We start from the raw sequence: 22,012 nt of genomic DNA, 5'->3' as shown, positions 1-22,012 counted from the left end.
CAAGGGACACTTTAGCAGACACGCAACGAACTGAGATGAGGGCGATGAGAGGCAGAATGGCTGTAGCAGAAAGTAAATATATGGAGAAACAACTGAGATTTCGTGGTTTGCCGGAAAGTGAAGGAAAATCTGCCCAAGAACAGATTACAGAAGTTTTGGCTGGATACCTGGGGAAAGAGGAAGAAGAAATTGCGGCTTTCCTAGATGTGGTATACAGAATAAACTCAAGATTCGCGACCCAGAGGAAATTACCAAGAGACATGATTGTGCAATTCACGACTAGAAACACAAGCGAAATGATTGTGAGTAAACAATTCCAGGACCCATTGGAGGTCGACGGCAAGGTGGTGATTATTATGAAGGAATTGCCCAGATCGGTGCTGTTAGATCGCAAAAAATATAAAGATTTAGTCCAGATTTTGAAGGACATGAAGATAAGATATAGATGGGAAATACCAGAAGGACTGTCCTTCGAATTTGGAGGAGCTAAAAAGCGCATCAGATCTGAATTGGAGATGGAAAAGTTCATTAGGGACAATGTAAAGGACTTACCAACAACAAGATTATGATTATGGAGTGCAAAATAATATCTTGGAATGTAAATGGACTTAACTCGCCTAATAAGAGGAAAAATATCTTCCACTGGTTATTAAAACAAAAATGTGACATTGTATGTTTGCAAGAAACCCATATTAAAAAGCAAGATATAAAGTATTTAAATTTGCAAAATTGGGAAGTGAATTTGTGACTGCTTCAAAAAAAAAGAAAAAAGGTGTGGTGTTGTATATAAAAGAAGAATTACAGCCAAAATTAGTAGTGAGCGATGTGGAAGCCAGATATTTAGCAGTGGAAATTATGTGGAATTTAAAAAAGGTGTTGGTGATTGGAATAGATGCACCTAATGGAGCAAAAGAAAATTTTTTTGAGGACTTGGGAAAACAACTGGATGAACTACCTTATGATCAGATAATTTTAGCTGGAGACTTCAATGGAGTTACCAACTTGGATGAAGATAAGAAATCAGGAACTGCACAAAAGAAAAGAGGATTACTACCAAAGTCTTTTTTTGCAATAAAGGAACAAGAGACTTTAGAAGACGTGTGGAGGAGACAGAACCCCAAAACTAGACAATATACATTTTATTCTGCAAGACATTTTACTTTATCACGAATTGACATGATCTGGGCCTCCAAAGACTTAGCGTTATGGACTAAAGATGTGGAAATAATGCCTATGGTAGGCTCAGATCACAACCCAATCATGTGGAGATTTGGGAAAAGAAATAAAAGAGAAGGATGGAGAATAAATGAAGATCTTTTGCATGAAGAAGAAAACATTGAGTTGTTACGAAGAGAGACCAGATTCTTTATACAACATAATATGAATAAGGAAGTTTCGACTAATAATGTATGGGACACTTATAAAGCAGTGACCAGAGGCATACTAATGGATTTAAATGCAAGAGCTAGAAGGAAAAAAGAGGAGAAGAGGTTAGAGATTATGGAGAAAATAAAAGCCAAAGAGATTCAACTTAAGAAGAGACCGGGAAAAAAGAAGATATATCAGGGTATTAAAATCCTACAAGAACAATTGACGGCAATGAATAACAAGGAATTGGAATGGAATCTTAAGAGAATGAACCAGAAGTCGTTTGAGGGTGCAAACAAGCCTGGGAAATATTTGGCGTGGCAACTGAAGAAAAGAAAATAGAAGAGAATCATAAATAAAATTTGTGAGGAGAATAAGACATATTTGGAACAGGCAGCCATTAGTAGAGCTTTTTTAAAATTTTATGCAAAGCTGTACCAAAAAAAGGAAGTGAATAAAGACTCTATAACGAGGTATTTGGAAAAGATGAAGTTCCCTGCAATTTCTGAAAGCTGGAGAGAAAAATTGAATAGGGAAGTGACGGAGGAGGAAATCAATGAAGCAATTCAGTCAACAAAATTAGGAAAGGCACCAGGTCCGGATGGACTAACAGCTAAATTCTATAAAGTAATGGCTAATGAACTGGCGCCTTTCCTGAAAGAAGTGATTAATGGAGTCATGAGAGATCAGAGGATCCCCGATACTTGGGGAGAAGCTAATATATCATTGATTCCTAAGGAGGGATAGGATTTGACCAATGTTAAAAATTATAGACCAATTTCGTTGCTGAACAATGATTACAAAATCTTTGCGAAGATTTTGGCTGAGAGAATAAAAGGATGGATGTCTGAATTTATTGCGGAGGAGCAAGCTGGATTTTTGCCAAATAGACAAATCAAAGACAACTTACGGACAGTTATAAATGCTATTGAATACTATGACAAGCATTGTGATAGAGAAGTTGGTTTCTTCTTCGCAGACGCTGAAAAAGCATTTGACAACTTGAACTGGGACTTTATGTTTGCCACTATGGAGAAGCTGCAAATGGGAGAAAAGTTCATACGAGCAGTGAAAGAAATTTATAGGGACCAGAGTGCAGCAATTGTGGTGAATGATGATGTGACTAAAAAATTAACAATAGGTAAAGGTACAAGACAGGGTTGCCCTTTGTCACCATTGTTGTTTATTTTGGTTTTGGAAATACTGATGATTCAGATACGGGAAGATGATGCAATCCGAGAAATAAAAATAAAAGAGTTTTCCTACAAGGTCAGAGCATTTGCGGATGATATAATGTTAATTGTGGATGACCCATTTGAGAACATGCCAAAGGTAATGGAGAAAATAAAGGAATTTGGAGATTTGGCAGGATTTTATGTAAATAAAAGGAAGTCAAAGATACTATGTAAGAATATGACTAAACAGAAACAACAAGAACTAATGGAAATAACGGACTGTGAAGTAACAAATAAGGTGAAATATCTTGGTATTGAACTAACTGTGAAAAACATAGACTTATTTAAGAATAACTATGAGAAATTGTGGATACAACTAGAGTGAGACTTGATAAAATGGAATAAGTTGAATTTGTCATGGTTGGGAAGAATTGCAGCAGTAAAGATGAATGTATTGCCAAGAGTGATGTTCTTGTTACAAACAATTCCAATTATCCGAGACTCCAAACAATTTGAAAAATGGCAAAGGAAAATATCGGACTGTGTGGGGGCAGGCAAGAAACCTCGTGTGAAAATGAAAGTATTGCAGGACGCTAAAGAGAGAGGTGGAATGCAGCTGCCCAATCTAAGACTATATCACGAAGCAATATGTTTGGCATGGATAAAAGAATGGATGACGTTGAAAAACCGCAAGTTATTGGCTTTGGAGGGATACAAAAAAACATTTGGATGGCATGCATATTTGTGGTACGATAAAGTAAAAGCAGAGTCTATGTTTTTACACCACTATATCCGGAGAAGCCTCTTCACAATTTGGAAGAAGTATAAAAATTACCTACAAGATGGAATTCCTTCTTGGGTGGTTCCGTATGAAGTAATAGATCCGAGAGCTGTTGATAATGAGCAGCAATGTTTAACCTACAAGGAGATAACTCGAGTAGAATTTTCAAAATTGAGAATAAAGACAGAAGAAGAGCTGTCTCCATGTTATGGATGGTTTCAATATAGACAGATCAGAGATCTTTACAATTCGGACTGTTTGAAAGGAGGAATAAGAATGGAGAATTCAGAATTAGAAGATGTAATTTTTCAAGAAGGTAAAAAGGAAATTTCAAGGATTTATGAAGTATTTTTAAAATGGTTTACAGAGGATGAAACAGTAAAAGTCCAGATGGTGAAGTGGGCTATAAATTTTCACAAAGAAATAACAATGGAGGTGTGGGAATACCTGTGGAAAACGACTTTGAAGATTACAGCATGTACAAGTATTAAAGAGAATGTCTACAAAATGATTTATCGTTGGTACTTGACACCAAAGAAAATTGTGCTAGGAAATATTAATATGTCGAATAAATGCTGGAAATGTAAAAAACATGAAGGATCATTATACCACATGTGGTGGACTTGTGAGGTAGCGAAGCAATACTGGGGAGATATAATTGAAGTAATTAATGAGGTTTTGCAAACCCAAATAAATAAGAACCCAGAATTGCTGCTACTGAACTTGGGAATGGAAGATGTTCCAACGCAGTATAGAACATTGTTATTTTACATGATTACAGCAGCAAGACTTTTATATGCGCAGAAATGGAAAGTACAAGAAATACCAACTACAGAAGATTGGGTTTATAAATTGCTGTACATGGCTGAGATGGACAAAATGACAAGAAAACTTAAAAGATCTTGATCCAGGACAATTTAATGCAGATTGGGAGAAATTGAAACAATATCTAGAAAAAAAATGGGACGTGAAAGGGGAACTGTGGCAGTTCGAGAATTATTGAAATGTAATAGAAGAAGAAGAGAGAAGTGACTTTACCGGGAAAGGGGGAATATAATTATACAAATCTGAGCTACTATTGGGGTTATGATAAAAGTAAAAATTATAGAGTATTAAATATTAGTAGTTGAGCAGTGTATATAATGTCATTGCTCTCATCTAATGCCAAAGAAAAGAAATCAAAACTTTTTGCCTTGGCAATCAATGACATGCAGTTCTTCTCCTAGTTCTTCCACATGCGTTGTAATTGTAGATGCAGATAAACTGACACAACTAACACAAGATACCTTATCAGGGCACATTTCCTCCATTACTTTAACCATGCACTTTTTAACAAATTCACCACCAGTGAATGGCCTACCACTCTCAGCAATACATTTAGCAACATGATAGCTGGCCCTCACAGTAGACAGGTTCTCCTCAACGTGCTTTCTAAAACTATTTTGCTGCAAACATTGATTTTTTTAAAGAGAATTTTGTTCACTCACACCTCTCCTTGATATAGAGAAACTCTTGTGACAGGATTCTGAGTTAGGCTATGTTCACCCACTGCTGATTTTTCAGGTTGTCCAAGTCTGCAGTGTCTTTCATGTTCTTTTATTCTTGTCTGGATGCTACGCTTTGTGGTCCCGATGTAAAGCATAACCTTCAAGCAGTATTCAGACCCACCCGAAAAATACAACAGATGCTACAATCAGCAAAAGACAGTAGAGACCCCCTCACCTCTGCAGCTGTGTACAAGTTTACATCGGGACCACAAAGCATAGCATCCAGACTCAAACAGGGCACAGTATCTTATTCCAGGACACCAAAATACTGGACAACACTTCCAACTACTTTGTCAGACTGCACAGGGAAGCCATTGAAATTCACAAGCATAAGCAAAACTTCAACAGGAAAGAAGAAACCTTAAGAATGAACAGAGCATGGTTTCCAGTTCTGAAAAACACCAGGCTAACAAAACACTCTATACTCGACAATAGCCCTGCAGAGAAGATTAGCACATCAAGCACCAATCCATATGCAAAAGAACCTCCTCAGGATACAGTGAAGCCTCCCGCCATTAGCATTCCACACCCTGGGAAACTCTTACAGGATGACTCAGCTCAACCCCACCCCTCCTGAGTAGATACAAATGACCTGCCAACATCTTTTCCACACTGTGACACTGACAGATCTCTGTCTTTTGGTGCTACACCTCTGAAGATGCCAGCCACAGCTGCTGGCGAAACGTCAGGAACTACAATGCCAAGACCACGGCAATACAGCCCGGAAAACCCACAACAACCATCGTTCTCCGGCCGTGAAAGCCTTCGACAATACATGTTTCCAAATTGCTAAGTGTTGGTTCCTTCTACCCCCAGATCTCAATTCCATACAGTAAATGAGTAGAAACTTTAGAAACAAAAAGCTTTATGGCCAGTGCTATCAAGAAACCATGCTTAGAGTAGTAGAATCTCATTATTGCTCCTATGGTCTTGAGCGCTGAGTCTTTTATAGGCTTTATATGGGCATCCCATTTCAAGGTCTCGCTAAAAGTTAGACCTAGATACTTGTAGGTCCTACACTGTTCAGTTGGGGTGTCCTGTATACTCCAATGATTTTTTTGGTCTCTTACTAAATACCGTTGTTTTTGTATAATTAATTGTTAAATGTTCCTCTTTACAGTATTCACCCAGTCTCTCTTTAATCCAATCCTAGTTAGAGAAATTAGGACCGTATCATCAGCGTACAACAATACTGACACTTTCTGGTGGTCTAAGGTTGGCGCAACAAATTCTGGTCCAGATAGTTTCGTGAAAGTATCATTTACGAATAGATTAAAGAGTATAGGGGCTAGGACACACCCTTGCTTTACTCCCTTTTCTGTTGGGATTTCCTTAGTTAGAGAACCTGATATACCGACCCTGATTCTTGCGAATGTATCTGAATATAGCTCGCGTATAAGAAGCAACCGTCTCTTATCTATGTTAGTCTGTGCAAGCTTCTCCCAAAGCCATCCCCTATCTATTGAATCAAAAGCTGTGGCCAGATCAACGAATGCCACATATAAGGCTTTGGTTGGGCGATTCATACCTGCATAAGCCAGCTGGAGAAGCCAGCTGGTAGTCATGGTAAATTCCCATTGAAAGCAGCAGAATGGGATTTTTTAAAAAAAATTTTTATTGGATGGGTTAACAAATATAAACATACAAGTCATTACCATTTTCTACCCCATTACATTTTCCCCGTCCCCCCCCTTTTTCTGGTGACTCCCAACAGTTTTCCATCCCCAACTTAATCTAAAGAATATATCATATCATAAAATCTATAATAATATATATCATATATATCTAGTCTATTAAGAGTATGAAAATTATATAACCATATAAGTGTGTGTGTGTGTATAATATACTATTCCTTAACTCCCTATTATCTGTATTATAAATTACTTCTATTACATCCCTAAAATATCATATATACTTACTATTACCCATATAATCTTGTTATTCAATCTTATACTTTCCCAAATAATTATACTATCTTACTCTTAAATTTAAACTACTACAATACTGTAACTCTCTATACTATACCATTAAAATATATTAATATACCCCCTTTTAACCTTAAGTAAGTTTCTATCTCCCCTTAACAACTATCCAAAGACCGCAATTTCCCCTTCATGTCCCACTTTTTCTCCACATATTTCTTAAATTTTTCCCAGCTTAATGTATATTCCAATTCTTCTTGTTCTTTCAATTTCCTTGTTAACTTGTCCATTTCTGCCGTATTCAGAACTTTCAAAATCCAATCCTCCATAGATGGTATCTCCTGAGTCTTCCACAACTGTGCATAACACATTCTGGCCGCCGTAATCATATAAAATACCATAACTCTGTCCATTTTATCAAAGTCCTCTAGGTTCATGCATAATAACAACAATTCTGGGGTTTTATTTATATTCCTTTGTAAAATATCCGACATATCCTTAACTATATCCCCCCCAGAACTGTTTTGCCTTATCGCAAGTCCACCACATATGATAGAATGAACCTTCATGGTGTTTACATTTCCAACATTTATCAGACATCTGACTGTTACCATTGGCCAACTTCTTCGGTGTTAAATACCATCTATACATCATTTTATAAACATTTTCACGCACCGTGGTACATGCTGAAATTTTAACTACATTTTTCCATACCTTTTCCCAAGCTTCCATTGGAATTTCCCTATTACAGTTTATTGCCCATTTAACCATCTGAACTTTAACAACCTCCTCCTCCGTGAACCATTTCAATAGTATCTTATATATTTTAGAAATCATTTTCTTCCCTCCCTGAAGCAAACAATTCTCAATCTCAGTATTTTGTAGTCTAAAACCATTTTTCCTCTTGTCTTTCTCATACAAATCTTTTATCTGCATATATTGAAACTATCCATATTGGAATGGCAATTCATCATTACCTTTAAGCATATAATTATTCTGTTTTATATGGATGATAGTGAAGAATTTGAAGTTGTTAGCATTGGAAGGATATAATAAATTATTTGGATGGCATGCATATCTATGGTATGACAAAGTAAAAGCAGACTCTATGTTTTTACATCATTATGTAAGAAGAAGTTTGTTTGCTGTATGGACTAAATACAAGAAATATATGGAAGAGACTATACCAATGTGGATTATCCCTGCGGAAGTAGTAAATCCAAGAACAGAATATGCAGGGGAAGACTGGTTGACATATAAAGAAACTGTTGAGCAGAATGGGATTTTTATCATGACAGGTCCTATTGATTAGTTGAGTCTAAAATTTGCTGGATTATGTCTGGTGTGTTGCAGTGCTGAAATTTTGGAGTGCAGTGTATGATTACATAATTAGGTTTGTACAGTGTTCTTTCAGATGGCTATACTTTTAAAATCTAATTAGGAGTACTAAATTGCAAGAAAACCAGCAGATATTAATTTCTAGGGAACTGCAGCACAAAGCAGAGCTATCTTGATTAACGAATAAATCAGTTCCAGTTAGGGTTGCCAGCTCTGGGTTGAAAAATTCTTGGAGATTTGGGGTGAAGACTGGAGGGTGAAGTCTGGCAAGGAGAGGAAGCAGGGAGGTGATGCCATAGAGTCCACTCTCTGCAAGTGTCTTTTCTCCAGAGGAACTGACCTCTGTTGTCTGGAGGTCATTTGTAACTCCAGGAACCACTTGGAGTTTAACAACACTAGTTCCAAGAGTTAATAGTACTCATTTGTTTAATAATTAACAGGCTGGATCCTAGAAAAAAGCTTTAAGGAAAATTTTAATTGAGTGGATCTTCCTCGCCCTTCTGCCAGCAACCTCTAGGTGTCCTGAAAATTCCACATTGATAATTGGGACCCTTGTAAACAAAATGCACTGCTGTATGGGGGTTGCAGTGAGGATGGGGAGTTTCATGAAATAATCTTCCTCCTTCTGGCTCTGAGCTTGTTCCACCATTGAAGTAAGAGGAATATGGGATCAATTTCGACCATTTCCTTTTCCTCATTGCATTTACCATGCTGTGGTGGGTTTTGTTTTCAGACTCCTCTGACTCTCACTGGAGATTTTTTTGGGGTATGCAAGGGACTGCTAATGGAAGGGGATGTTGGGGAAGATTTGTTCTGCCAATTCTTTCTAAACTCTTTTTCTGTAGGAACCCACCCACTGATTATGGGTCGGTTCCTACAGAACATTATGAATTCTCATTAAATGTATTAGTCCCACCAAAGGGCTTCTGTTTTAAATTGTTGATCTTCAACATATTTTGTATTATCAGATGAATTTGTGACCAATTTTTTTTTGCTTTAGGGCATGATAAGATGCCCTAAAGATGATAAAATATTCCTTCATGTTGCTCACATTTCCAACATTTGTTTAACATACCTTTACTCATTTTTGCTAATTTATCAGGAGACATACACCTCTGATACATCATTTTATAGAACTTTTCTTTAAGTGTGGAACTCAAAGTGAATTTGAACCCCTGTATCCCCATATTTTCCCCTTGGTTCATTTGTATATTATACCCCAAATTTTTAGCCCATTTTACCATACAATCTTTCACACATTCTTCTTCTGTTTCAAATTTCAACAAAAGTTTGTACATTTTGGAAATAATGTGTTTGTCATTTTTACAAAGCTCTTTTTCAAACTTTGTCTTTTCATAACCAAAGTTCCATACTTTTTAATCCAATTTAAACCTTCCCTTGTCTTCAATTTACAATCTACTTGTGAGAATTCTAGTAAGTCTCTGTAAGTCAGCCGTCCCTGTTTAATAATCATTTCACCTCCATAAAATGCTTCCTGTGTTGAAATCCAAAGCAGTGTCTGCTGTGATCATTTCAGTTTGTATGTATTCCGAATTCTTCAAATGGCTCTCCTAATGTAATGATTTTTGAAGTCTACCTTGACTTTTACTTTATTGTGCCACAAATAAGCATGCCATCCAAATCTCAGGTCATGACCTTCCAATGTCAAGAGCCTCTCATTGCTCAGAAGCATCCATTCTTTCATCCACATTAGACATGGTGCAGCATAATACACCTTCAAATCCAGTAAACCTAGCCCACCTCTCTCCTTTACATCCTATACAATTTTATATTTAACTTTTGTTTTTCCCCTTGCTGTATAAATGTTGAAATATCCTTTTCCCACTGTTTACATTGTACTTATGGAGTTAACACAGGTATTGTCTGGAAGAGGAATAACATCCTAGGTAAAGCATTCATCTTGATAACTGATATTCTCCCCAATAAGGACATTTGTACTTTATCCCATCTTAACATGTCTTTTAAAATTTATTTCCATATCTTAACATAATTATTTTGAAATAGCATACAGTTCATTCCTGTTGGCATTATACCTAAATATTTTACCTTTTTTCAACCTTAAAACCTGTTATTTTCATCGATTAGTATCCATATTTTTTGTTAATATTTTTGTTTTCTGCTAATTTATTTTGAAACCTGCCAGAGTACCAAACTCTAACAAAATTAGAGCAACACGGTAATATAATTTCAAGACAAAGAATCTCCCGTGTAATACTAATGTCTCCACAATTGTTTTAAAGGATATATTAATCAGGTATTACTTTACAAATTTATTTATTTATACAGAATAAGGGATGTAATGAATTCTTTTTGTTTCTCTTAACACAACCAAGTACTACACCATATATTGCAACCTCCCTCGACCTCAGTTATACAGGCATCCTATGCGTTCTAAAAACAATTCCTTAAAGTGTCCCGTGCTCAAAGTGCTATCATCATTGTTATTAAAGTGCAATTGCTTTATGGCATCCTATGACACTATTTTTCGTATAGAACTCAATTCACCTTGCATATAGGTACAATACAGGTACAGTACAATGGTAATTCCAGACACTGTGAATGTCACAGATCTCAAGAAGACCTATAATCATAGGTGCACGTAGTTGGTTCTGTGACTGCGTTCTCTACAGAATGCAGAATTGAGTTCTATACGAAAAATAGTGTCATAGGATGCCATAAAGCAATTGCACTTTAATAACAATGATGATAGCACTTTGAGCACGGGACACTTTAAGGAATTGTTTTTAGAACGCATAGGATGCCTGTATAACTGAGGTCGAGGGAGGTTGCAATATATGGTGTAGTACTTGGTTGTGTTAAGAGAAACAAAAAGAATTCATTACATCCCTTATTCTGTATAAATAAATAAATTTGTAAAGTAATACCTGATTAATATATCCTTTAAAACAATTGTGGAGACATTAGTATTACACGGGAGATTCTTTGTTTTGAGAGTACCAAACTCTGTCAACTTCTCCATCAATATTTCAATTCCCTCTCAGTCTTCCTGAATTAAAACAATCATCTGCGAAGCCTCTTAATTTGCACGACTCTTAAAATTTTTATGCCTCTAATCCTTTCCTCCTGTCTAATGTCTCTATTCAAAACCTCCTACATCAAAATGAAAAGGAGCAGTGACAATGGACATCCTTGACGTGTTCCTTTTTGAATCTCACATGGTTTAGTTAATTCTCCATTAACAAGTTAAGTGTAGATTGATTTCACCTATATTATAAAATTCTCCCCCAAATCCATCTTTTCTAAAACTTCAAACAGGAAAATCCAATTCAAACTGTCAAAGGCCTTCTCAGCCTCCAAGAAATTTAGAGCTGCTTGTTTTTCATTGTGTTTATTCAAATATTCTACTATATCCAATAGAGTTCTGACATTGTCTTTCAACTGTCTTTTGGGTGAGCAACCACTTTGATCTTTATAAATAAAGTCTTTGAGACTTTGTGGTAAATAGTTTGTATTCATTATTCAGCAATGATATAAGTCTATAGTTTTTTGCTAGTGTCTAACCTTGCCCTTCTTTAGGTATCAGTGTAATGTTAGCATCTTTCCAAGTCTCTGGCATCTTTCCTTCCCCCAATAAAGTTGAATTCATCGTATTTTGCAAGGGTACTAAGATCTCATCTTCAAAGTATTTATAGTATCGGCCAGATAGGCCATCAGGACCTGGTGACTTCCTAGTTTCCAGCTTTTTAATTGCTTCCACCCCTTCTTGAATCATTATTGGGCCAGTCGTCACCTGTTGTTGTTCCTCCATAATTTTAGGTAGCTTCTGTTTTGTTAAATAATCATTCAATTTCTTTAAGGAAATATCCTGTCTTTTGTACAAGTTTGAATAATACTTTAAAAGGGTCTTTTTGATGGCCCCATTTTCTGTTAGCATAGTATTCCCATCTTGCAATTTTAAGATCATTTTTTCCTCTCTCTTTTCTTAGTCTATAGGCCAACAACCATCCCAGTTTATTAGTAAATTTGAAATTTCTCTGCTTAACATAATTCAGTTTTTTTCCTAAGTCCCTTACTGTTAACATACATAACTGTTCTTGCAAGCATTTTCTCTCTTGTTGCACCTTAACTTTCTCCTGTGGTCCTGAAGTGGGGCAGTCCTGACATTCGGGTAGCTCCTCTGGTTTCTCTTGTGCAGGGTTGGATGAAACTTGTGATCCTAGGGGGAGGGGCTCCCCAGACTTGTCAATTTTTCCGGCCCTCCTCAGCAGGAACACGGACCTTTCACTTCTCAGAGCAGTGACCTTCAAAGGAACCCTGAAGCAGGGGAAAAGGGGCATGTGGCTCGCTGGGGAAAAGGAAAGACACGTTCCTCCCCCCCACTCCAACAGAACAGGAGTGGCGACGGCCGCACAGGCGAGCCACAGAGCCCATGTTCCTAGAGAGCTAGGACCTGGCTGCTGCTGAGGCCACAGGGAACGTGCGTAGGAATGCTGCGGCAGCTGTGGAATCAAGGAGTGCCTGCAAGGCTCTGAAGTGGCTATGGCCTCTTCAGACGTGCCAAAGCAGTGAGTAGGAAGACAGGCTCCCACAAAAAGGAGGGGGGAACCTTGTCCTGGTTAAATAGGCCTAAAACGGTCATGCTTCATAGCAAGGGGGTGCTTATTCTGGGCTAACCACCTGAATGCACTGTAACGTTTGCCTTGCTCATTTTCGTTTTAGGCAGGAAGAGTTTTCGCAGGAATGGAGGCTAAGGCAGTCCACTCCTTCTGACCTGGGGAATAGGCATGAGAATGAGGACCTTAATCTCTCTGGCCAAGAGGCTAAAGTTAATATCTTGGCATGGCTGAAGTCTGAGATCGAAAAAGGGATTACAAGTGCTGTGAAAGACCTTAGAGGGCAATTAATGTCTCAGAAGAAAATTAAACACCTATCAGGCTCCTCTAAAGAGAAAGGACCTGCTAAAACTGCCACCCATACTAAGCCAAAAAAGAAAAGCGTGGAGAAGAGGACAGACAGGACCTCCAGTGACTCAGAGGAGTACCAGTCGGGTTCAGGCTCATCCCATCATTCCTCAAAAAGCAAGGAAGAGGAGGTTTCAGAGGCAGAGGAGGAAGAAGTAGGTCAAATTCAAACTAGACTTTTTCCTCCAGAAGTGTACTCCTAAGTTGCTTGCAAAGGTTCTGAGGACACTAGAAATAACCAGATGACCACAGGGAAAGAAGAGGCAGGTCAACCTTATCCTCAAGGTCTAGAATGGGCACTCCCTAAGATAGATCCTAAGCAAACTGGTGGGCCACTTTCAACCATATTCCATGACGTTCTTAAAGCAAAATGGGATAATCCAGCCAAGCCAAAGCTATATCAATCTGTATTCAGCAAGTTTTACTCTTTAACACCCGATGGAACTAAAAAGATTAAGCTTCCCATAGTAGATGATCCAGTTACCATCCAGTTGAATGGTATCATCATTCAGATGATCCAGTTCCCAAGTTACCAGCCTGGCGACAACGTCTATCTTACATATGGACGCAGAAGGTATGCTGAAGGACCCCTCTGACAAGAAGATAGAGCAGGCTCTGCACAGAAATTTTGAAGCATCAGTGGTGTTGCTGAGGTCTTCAGCAACAGGTTCTCTGTTTGCCACAGCAGCGTACACCTGGGCCTCAGACCTTGCAGCTGCGGGCAGAGAGGTTCCTAAGGAAATCACGATGAAGTTAAGAAGATAGCCTTAGCAGCAGCCTTCACTGCAGATGTGACTCTGGACTCATTTCAGATGTCATCCAGGGCGATGGGGTTCTATGTTACAGCAAGGCAAAACATGTGGCTGAGGAACTGGGATGTGGACCCCCCTGCATGAAATAAAGTGGTAGTGATTCCCTTTGGGGGTGCTAAACTGTTCGGAGATGCACTAGACAAATACCTAGTGGAGGATACAGATAAGAAAAAAATGCTGCCATCAAAGAACAAGGACCAGAAGTTCAAAAACATTCCTTTCAGGACTTCAAGAGGAACTCAAGACAGGGAGTCAACAGACCCTTTAAAAACCGCTGGCACACCAAACCAAAAAATGAAAGCAGGTCCTTTTCCTTTAGAAAATCAGCCCTCCAGTTGAAGGGTCAGAAGAAGGGAAACCAAGAATGACCGTCTCTGCCACTAGACAACAGTACAAATTGGGGGATGCCTACAGGACTTTTCAGACCAATGGAAAGAGACAGTAACAGATCAGTGGGTACTGGACACAGTATCCATGGGCTATTCCTTGGAATTTGAGACGATACAAGTAAGATGCTTCATCCAGGTGTTCCGAAGCCCATCATAGCAGAAGCATCTCAAAATGAAACAAGCCATCAAGCACCTGATGAGGATAAAAGCAATACAACCGGTGCCAACATCACACAGAAAGCAGGGTGTATACTTGATATTCTTCATTGTTCCCAAGAAGAATGGGGATATAAGGGCCATCCTGGATTTGAAGTGGTTGAACTTCCACATAAAGTCCAGAAAGTTCAAGATGGAGACTATGAAATCCACCATGGGAGCCATACAGCAAGGGGACTTCTTAGCCTCCATAGATCTGTCAGAGGCCTACCTGCACATCCCTATAAGAAAGGTGCACAGGAAATACCTACGCTTTGCTTATGACGGGAGACATTATCAATACAGAGCCCTTCCTTTTGGCCTGAAATCGTTACCAAAGTACTGGTAACTCTGATAGCCGTTCTAAGAGTCCAAGGAATAGCCCTATCACCCTGTCTGGACGATATCCTAATAAAGGCCCCGTCCCTGGAATTGGCTTGGATGGCCATGGGAACAACAATAGACTGCCTGGAGAAACAGTTTTATCATAAATCGAAAGAAGTGCCTTCTCATCCTGTCACAGAGGATGGTCCACCTAGGAGTGACTGTGGACATTGTCAGGGACAAAGCTTTCGTGTCTCCAGACAGACAGCAGAAGATTACTACACTAATAAGATTAATCCAAACAGAGAAACAGGCGGAGATAGTGCAGCTGGCAAAACTGCAAGGGATGATGGTTTCTTGGCAGGAAGTACTACAGTGGTCCAGGTTCCACATATGCTCATTGCAACGATTCCTGTGACCATACCAGAGGATAACAATGAACATACGGGACAAGAGGGTAAAAATTCCACAGTCGTTATCCAGAGAACTCAATTGGTGGACCGAGGTGAACAGATTTACCTTGGGGTCACTCCTCAGGGAACTGAAGAGAATAATTATGAACACGGATGCGAGCTTATCGGGATGGGGAGCTCACATGAAAGGCAAAATCGCTCAGGGAGAGTGGAACCCCAAGGAGAGAGAATACAGCATAAATTTCCTGGAATTGAGGGCAATAAAAAACAGCCTGTGGGAACTACAGGACAGTCTGAAGGGAAACCATGTTTTGGTGCAAACAGACAATGTGACAGCAAAAGCATACATAAACAAGCAAGGGGGAAGCAAGTTCGAGTCATTGAACAAAGAAGGAGAGGAGATCTTCCTTTGGGCGGAGAGACATCTGAAATCGATACGAGCAATTCATGTAGCAGGACCACAGAACATTCTAGCAGATTGGCTGAGCAGAAACAAGATGAGCCAATCAGAGTGGAAGTTTGACAAACAGGTATTCTTACAGATATGCCAGAGATTCGGACATCCAGAGATAGATCTTTTCGCAACTGCACAGAACAATCAAGTTCAAGAGTTCTTTTCAAGACAAAAGGAACAACAAGTGATGGGCATAGATGCATTGAACTAAGACTGGCCTCGGGGGCTGCTGTACACCTTCCCACCAATAAAGATAATAAGCAGGGTAATCCAGAAGGCAGTAGAACAGAAGGTGGAGGTAATAATGATTGCCCCCTTCTGGCCATGGAGGCCATGGTTTCAAGACCTGAAAAGACTGTCAAGTGCAGACCCATGGAGGCTTCCATCCAAGGACCTGTTAACCCAAGGGACTATGCTGCACCCAAATCCGGAGACTCTAAAATTAACAGCCTGGAGGTTGAGCACAACCAGCTCAGAGAACTGGGGTACCCAGAAAAGGTGATCTCCACGACGCTGGCTTCTAGGAAACATTCCACGAATAAAAGCTACAATAAAACATGGCAGGTGTTCGGGAAATGGCATAGAAAGAAAGGGATCCACTAATTGCTTCTGAAAAACAAATACTACTTTCCCTTCAAGACGGACTAGATACAGGACTTAGTACTAGTACTCTAAAGAGACAAGTGGCGGCAATTTTGGCAATTAGAGGATCAAAGAGAGGGATGTCTCTTACAAAACATCCTCTTATTAAAAGATTCCTGAGGGGTACTATGCTAATCACAAGTACATAGGTTTCCAACCTGGAACCTGAACCTAGTGCTCAATTCCCTCACAAAAGAGCTGTTCAAACCCATAGCGACTTGCCCTCTGAAAGAACTAACCCTCAAGATGGTTTTTCTGGTGGGCCTGACTTCAGCGAGAAGAGTATCAGAGATCAGAGCTCTGTTGGTGAACAGAGAATTATGTATTTTTCATGACAAGGTAGTGTTAAGGATAGACCCTACTTTTATACCCAAGGTTAACTCTCTTCCATAGGCAAGAAGATAATAGTCCTGCCTTCCTTCTGCACTAATCCTAAACATGAGAAGGAGAAAGAGCGGCGCAAGCTAGATGTAAGAAGGGCTTTGAGTTATTATATAGAGAGAACCAAACAGGTGTGAAAAGTGGAGAACATGTTGGTCTCATTTAGAAAGAGCTCCATAGGGGGGAAAGTGACATCCTCCACAATAAGTAGATGGATCAGGGAATGTATCAGTTTAGCATATAAGACCAGAAAGGTGATACTACCTGCAGGGATTACAGCACACTCCCTAAGAGGAACTGCCACCTCAGCAGCGTATAAATCTTTTCCATCCTTAGAAAAAATATGTAGATATGCGACATGGAAGTCTGTTCATATGGTCATGAAACATTACAGGATAGATCAAATGGCGTCTGTGGAAGCAGCCTTCGGTAGAAGGATTTTACAGCAAGTTCTGGACACATAGTATCTAGAATACCTACCCAAAGGTACACTGCTAGAAATATATCCCAAGTGTCAGGACTGCTTCACTCCAGGACCACAGGAGAATAGAATATTTTATTCACTTACCATGAAGCTTCCTTTCTCGGTGGTCCGGGAGTGGGGCAGTCCAAGAACCCACCCTGCTCTAGGTTACAGACAATGACAAAAAAAGTTTTTTTTAAATAAAATTTTATTGTTGAGTGGAAAAACAAAAGAAAATTTTCCAGATTTAACACATATAATCCCATTTTTCCCCCTTACTTTGTCCCCCACCCTTTTCTTCCCCCTGCCCTATTGACTTCCAACAGCTTTCCAACCCTTAACCCTTCTTATTACTTAAATATATTTCATTTATATTTTCCTACCAACTTTAAATCATAATATCTCTTACTCTAAGCACATTCTTATTCTTTTACATAAACTCTATCAAACATACTATCAATATAGTATATCTCATATCAATATAACATAACAATATAGTATAATATATAGCAGGGATCCCACTATCTCTTTAAACTTATTCTATTTCTTTTCTTTTAGGCATATAATCCATCAAATACACTATCAATATAGTATATATTATAGTAATATATTATATATATATTGTATGCTATGCCACAAAAAAAAGTTGATGAGTTATGTTAAGGGCGTTGTGTGTTTTGCAGTTAATATGTCAGTTTCTAATGTAGAATAGGGCATGGAGACAAGGAAAGAACCAACAGGAGGACGTTTGGGGCTTGGAAAAGAACTGATGAGTCTGGGGAGCCCCTCCCCCCAGGATCGCAAGTTTCGTCCGACCCTGCAGGAGGAGGAGGAGCTACTCGAGTGTCAGGACTGCCTTACTCCTAGACCACTGAGAATGGAAGCTTCATGGCAAGTGAATAAAATCTTCCATTCCCCAGCAGAGTTTTTAATTCTTCCTCCTTTTAAAAATTTCTTACAGAATACCTTGCATTTTTTCCAGCTTTTCCCCCTTTCGAGTTGTGATGTATGAAGTGGCCTCTTATAAATGCTTTACTTGCATCCCAAACCATTCTCAAATCTGTACCCTTGTTCAAATTTATTCAAAAAATTCTTTCAACCTTTTTTTACAGTCCTCCACAATTGCCTCTTACTGTAGTAAAGATTTATTTAATTGCCATCTAAATGTATTAGAATTGGTTCTATAACTTACATTTATAGGATTATGGTCTGAAAAGGACTTTGGCAATATCTCCACTTTACCAATTTTGGTCACCCAATTTTTCGATACCCAGACCTTATCTATACATGTCAAAGATTTATGTCTCTCAGAATAGAATGTATATTCTCTGGAATCCCTATTTTTTTGTCTCCAAACATCCTCCAAACTCATATTATCAATCATGTCAAAACAAACCTTTAGTAATTTGCCTTGAGTATCTTTTATGTTTTTCTCAGAGCATCTATCTATTTGTGGAGAAACTACACCATTCCAATCATCCATCAGCCAACTTTCATAGGACAAATCCACCAGTTTTTCCCAAAGATATTTGTAGAACCTCCCCTTTTCCTCATTTGGTGTATAGATTCCCACCATCAAAATTTTGATCCCATTCAATGTCACCTGCACCCTCACAAATCTGCCATGATTGTCAGATATTACAAGTTCTGGTTTCAGTGCTAGTTTTAGATACAATACCACCCCATTTTTCTTTTTATTTGAAGAGACAAATCCCGCCCCCCAATTTTGTAATCCAGGTACTTGAAATCTTTTTTTCTGGTATGAGTTTCTTGTAAGCAAATGATGTCAGCTCTCAGTTTTTTCAAATAATGAAATATTTCTGTCATTTTTGAGGAGCATTCGCCCCATTTATATCCTACATTATGCATTTGTATTTGGGTTTTAATTATTATCAGAGTCCACATCTTCTTGTTCTTCATCTTTCTGTTCCAGTGAGGGCTGTTGTAAATCTTCTGAAAACTCTTCTAAAATTTTCTTCTGTGTTTCAAAAAAACTCTTGCTTTTGAAACTGAATCCAGCCTGAATCTCTGTTGTTTGAAAGTAAAAATCACTCCTTCCAACTTGTCCCACCTAAATGGGATTTTCTTCTGTTTCAATTTTTCAGTTAAAAATACATTGTCTCTTTGTTTCCTCAAGATTCTGAGTGGTGTCTCCTTTAAATAATAACTCCAACTTCCCGTATTCTCAATTTCTTCTTATCATGTTGTAGAACTAGATCTCTTTCTGACTTTTTGACAAAATGCACTATATCTTTTGGTAGCTTGTTCTGTGTTGCATACCTGGTGGAATTTCTGTATACTTTATCTAACTTTAGGTCAACTCTTGGGATGTCTCACTGGAGAAATTCTGCCAAGGCCTCCCCCACCCAATGTCAAATATCTTCATCTTGTGTCTCCCTAACTCCTCGTAGTCTCAGAGCATAGTCTTTCTCCCTTAGTTCCAATAAGCTATCTTGATGTTTTTCCAACTCTCTATTAAACACGGCTGTTCTGCTGTCCCGGAGCTCCACTTGATTGTTCAACTACCTCCTCACATGTTTTTTAAACACCTTCAATATTTTTAATTAGCTCAGTTAAATCTGTTTTAAATTTCATAAAATTGTATTCCATTATCTTTTCAAATGAATCTAGTTTATCACCTAGTTGATCAAAGAGTTTTTGCATCAAATCTGCGGATGTAAGAGTGTCTATAGAGGTAGATTGTTTTCTTGTACCTTGAGACATTTTCCACTAGATGACTCTGTTTCTCTATGAATAATCTGTGAAGCCTTTTTATAGATAGTGTTGTTTACTGTCAACTTTGTTTACATTCCAGTCCCAAGTTTCAAGGCCTTTGCTTCAACCTTAGCTTTTTCTATCCAGTTTTATTTTAACCAGTCTGGCCAATAAAGTCCCAATATAAATTCACAGTTTACAGAGAAAAACAAACAGTAAGCTCTTTGGTTCCCTTTAGTCTGTTAAATCTTTCCTTCTCATATATAGTTTAAGAGCTTTCTGCTAATGATGTATCATTAATCTTCTTATCCTTACTTAAAAGGAAAGAAAAAAAAGAGAAAGTCCAGGAAAGCAGAGTATTATCTCATCACACAGTAAATATTTGTGTCTTAGAGTTGGTTAATTCTTTGAAATCGTCATATTTAAGACTTGAGCATAGGCTTGCCTTTGAACTCCAATCATAGCTGCTAATAGATGTTTTCTCCCCGTCTCCAGAAGCCCCAAATTTACAGTCACCACCCAGGACAAACCTGGGCAGTAAGACCTTCAGCAGAGTGGTCAAACAGAGCACAAGTGAGTAAACTCACAATCCCTCTTTATCCAGAGCGATTAATCAACTGGATTTGCATCTCCAGCCATTAATCAAAGCTATGTTGTCTCTCCCAGCACAGAAAACTTCAGGCAGCCATGTCCTCCCATCACATGATCGATTAAGATCTTTCTAAAAATGAACACATCCAGCAAAATATTCTTTTTATTGTCAGTCTTTCTGTACTGTCCCACTTGGGACTGCACATATGCAGGCCTGCCGATCGGTAGGTTCTATAGCTAAAAATTCCTCTAGGGGAGTCCTGACCCTTCCCAGAGCACATGTACGGCTTGTTTCCTGCCAAAACAGCACTTTGCATGGATCCTCTCTTCCTGGAAATACATGCAGAAAAAGTGATACTAAGACCTAGCTTGTAATTTTTACCCAAAGTAGTCTCCAAATTCCATAACTCACAGGAATTAAATACTACTTGTATTGTTCCGTTCTCTGATGTCTGAAACAGAGAGTACTTGATATTTGCTGGACGTAAATCGCGCCGCATCATTTAGGTCAGATGTCCAACTTTTCATTTGTTATGCAAATAAGGGGGGGAAAGGCAACTTCTTAAACCATTGCTAGATGGTAGTTCACTAGTTCTGGCTATTAAGATGTGCTGAACAAGCCAACTTACCATGTCCTTTGAGAGTTCATATCCATTTTACCAGGTCACAGGCATCTTCAGCAGCCCTGGTTAAAGGTGTTCCTCTTCTAGACATCTGTAGAGCTGCAACATGAATGTCTGCCAATATTTTCATCAGGTACTATGCCTTAGATGTACATAACAGGAGAGAAGCAGCCATAAGTCAAGCAGTCCTGCAAATGCTATTCTCATGAAGAACTCACCCCTCCTTCATGGGTAAGTGGCTTGTTAATCTACCACGTGGGACTGCACAGAAAGACTTGACAATGAAAACAGGGTTCACTTACCTGTAACTGTTGTGCAATGAGGTTTTCTGTGCAGGCACACACACCTTTCTGCCTTCCCTGCTGAGTACTGTTCACTACTTACTTGGAGAGTCTGCTGGCTAAGAAGGAACTGAGAGTCAGGAATGCTGCTCCTCCCAGAGAGCGGAATGTTTGGGTGGGCCTACTATGATGTAAGCCCCACTCACTCCCCCATTGTGAGGTAGAATTTCCCTCGAAAACTGTCAAGATTGCTTGCTGTGGCTCCGTCCCGCACTTTAAAACATACATATTTTTTCACTTATCTCACAGCACACATATTTGGTAGGGGAGAAGCAGGAGCCCATGTCTTTTTAAAATGAAATGGCATTAGGAGCTGAGTAAAAGGAAAGAGCAGGTATATTAAACAGGCATGGTTGGTATATAGGTAGGCAGGGAAAGCAATGCTGACGTAAACTTTGATTGTAGAACAGAATACTTCATAAACTTTAGGCACAATAATAATCCTAAATCTTAGTTTCAGTAGTCACAGATCTTAAAAAGTAAGAGATTGGTAGTTTCAGACTTACGGTACATTAACAAGGTTTCTTCTGACTTCAACACAGCACTCTTTCCCTTTATATCAGACTTGGGGTCCTCCTAAGTGCCACCCCCCTTT

General features: G+C 38.8%; 1 protein-coding gene across 4 annotated transcripts in view; it reads left to right on the top strand.

The window, feature by feature from the left end:
• Positions 1–22,012, top strand: part of ZFYVE9 (zinc finger FYVE-type containing 9) — a 147,317-nt gene that overhangs the window by 20,606 nt on the left and 104,699 nt on the right. Inside the window, exon 1 of one of the 4 annotated variants that reach the window (XM_054979124.1) lies at positions 21,284–21,307. The exons of the other annotated variants lie outside the window; for them this stretch is intronic. The gene's annotated coding sequence lies outside the window, so the exon portion shown is untranslated. Of the gene's footprint in view, positions 1–21,283; positions 21,308–22,012 lie in introns of those variants that run through there. 4 annotated transcript variants of the gene reach the window in all.

Source organism: Eublepharis macularius, chromosome 5 (genome assembly GCF_028583425.1).
Source record: "Eublepharis macularius isolate TG4126 chromosome 5, MPM_Emac_v1.0, whole genome shotgun sequence".
NCBI lineage: Eukaryota > Metazoa > Chordata > Lepidosauria > Squamata > Eublepharidae > Eublepharis > Eublepharis macularius.
The sequence above is the reverse complement of the archived record's forward strand: the minus strand, read 5'-3'. Positions and strand labels throughout refer to the sequence as shown.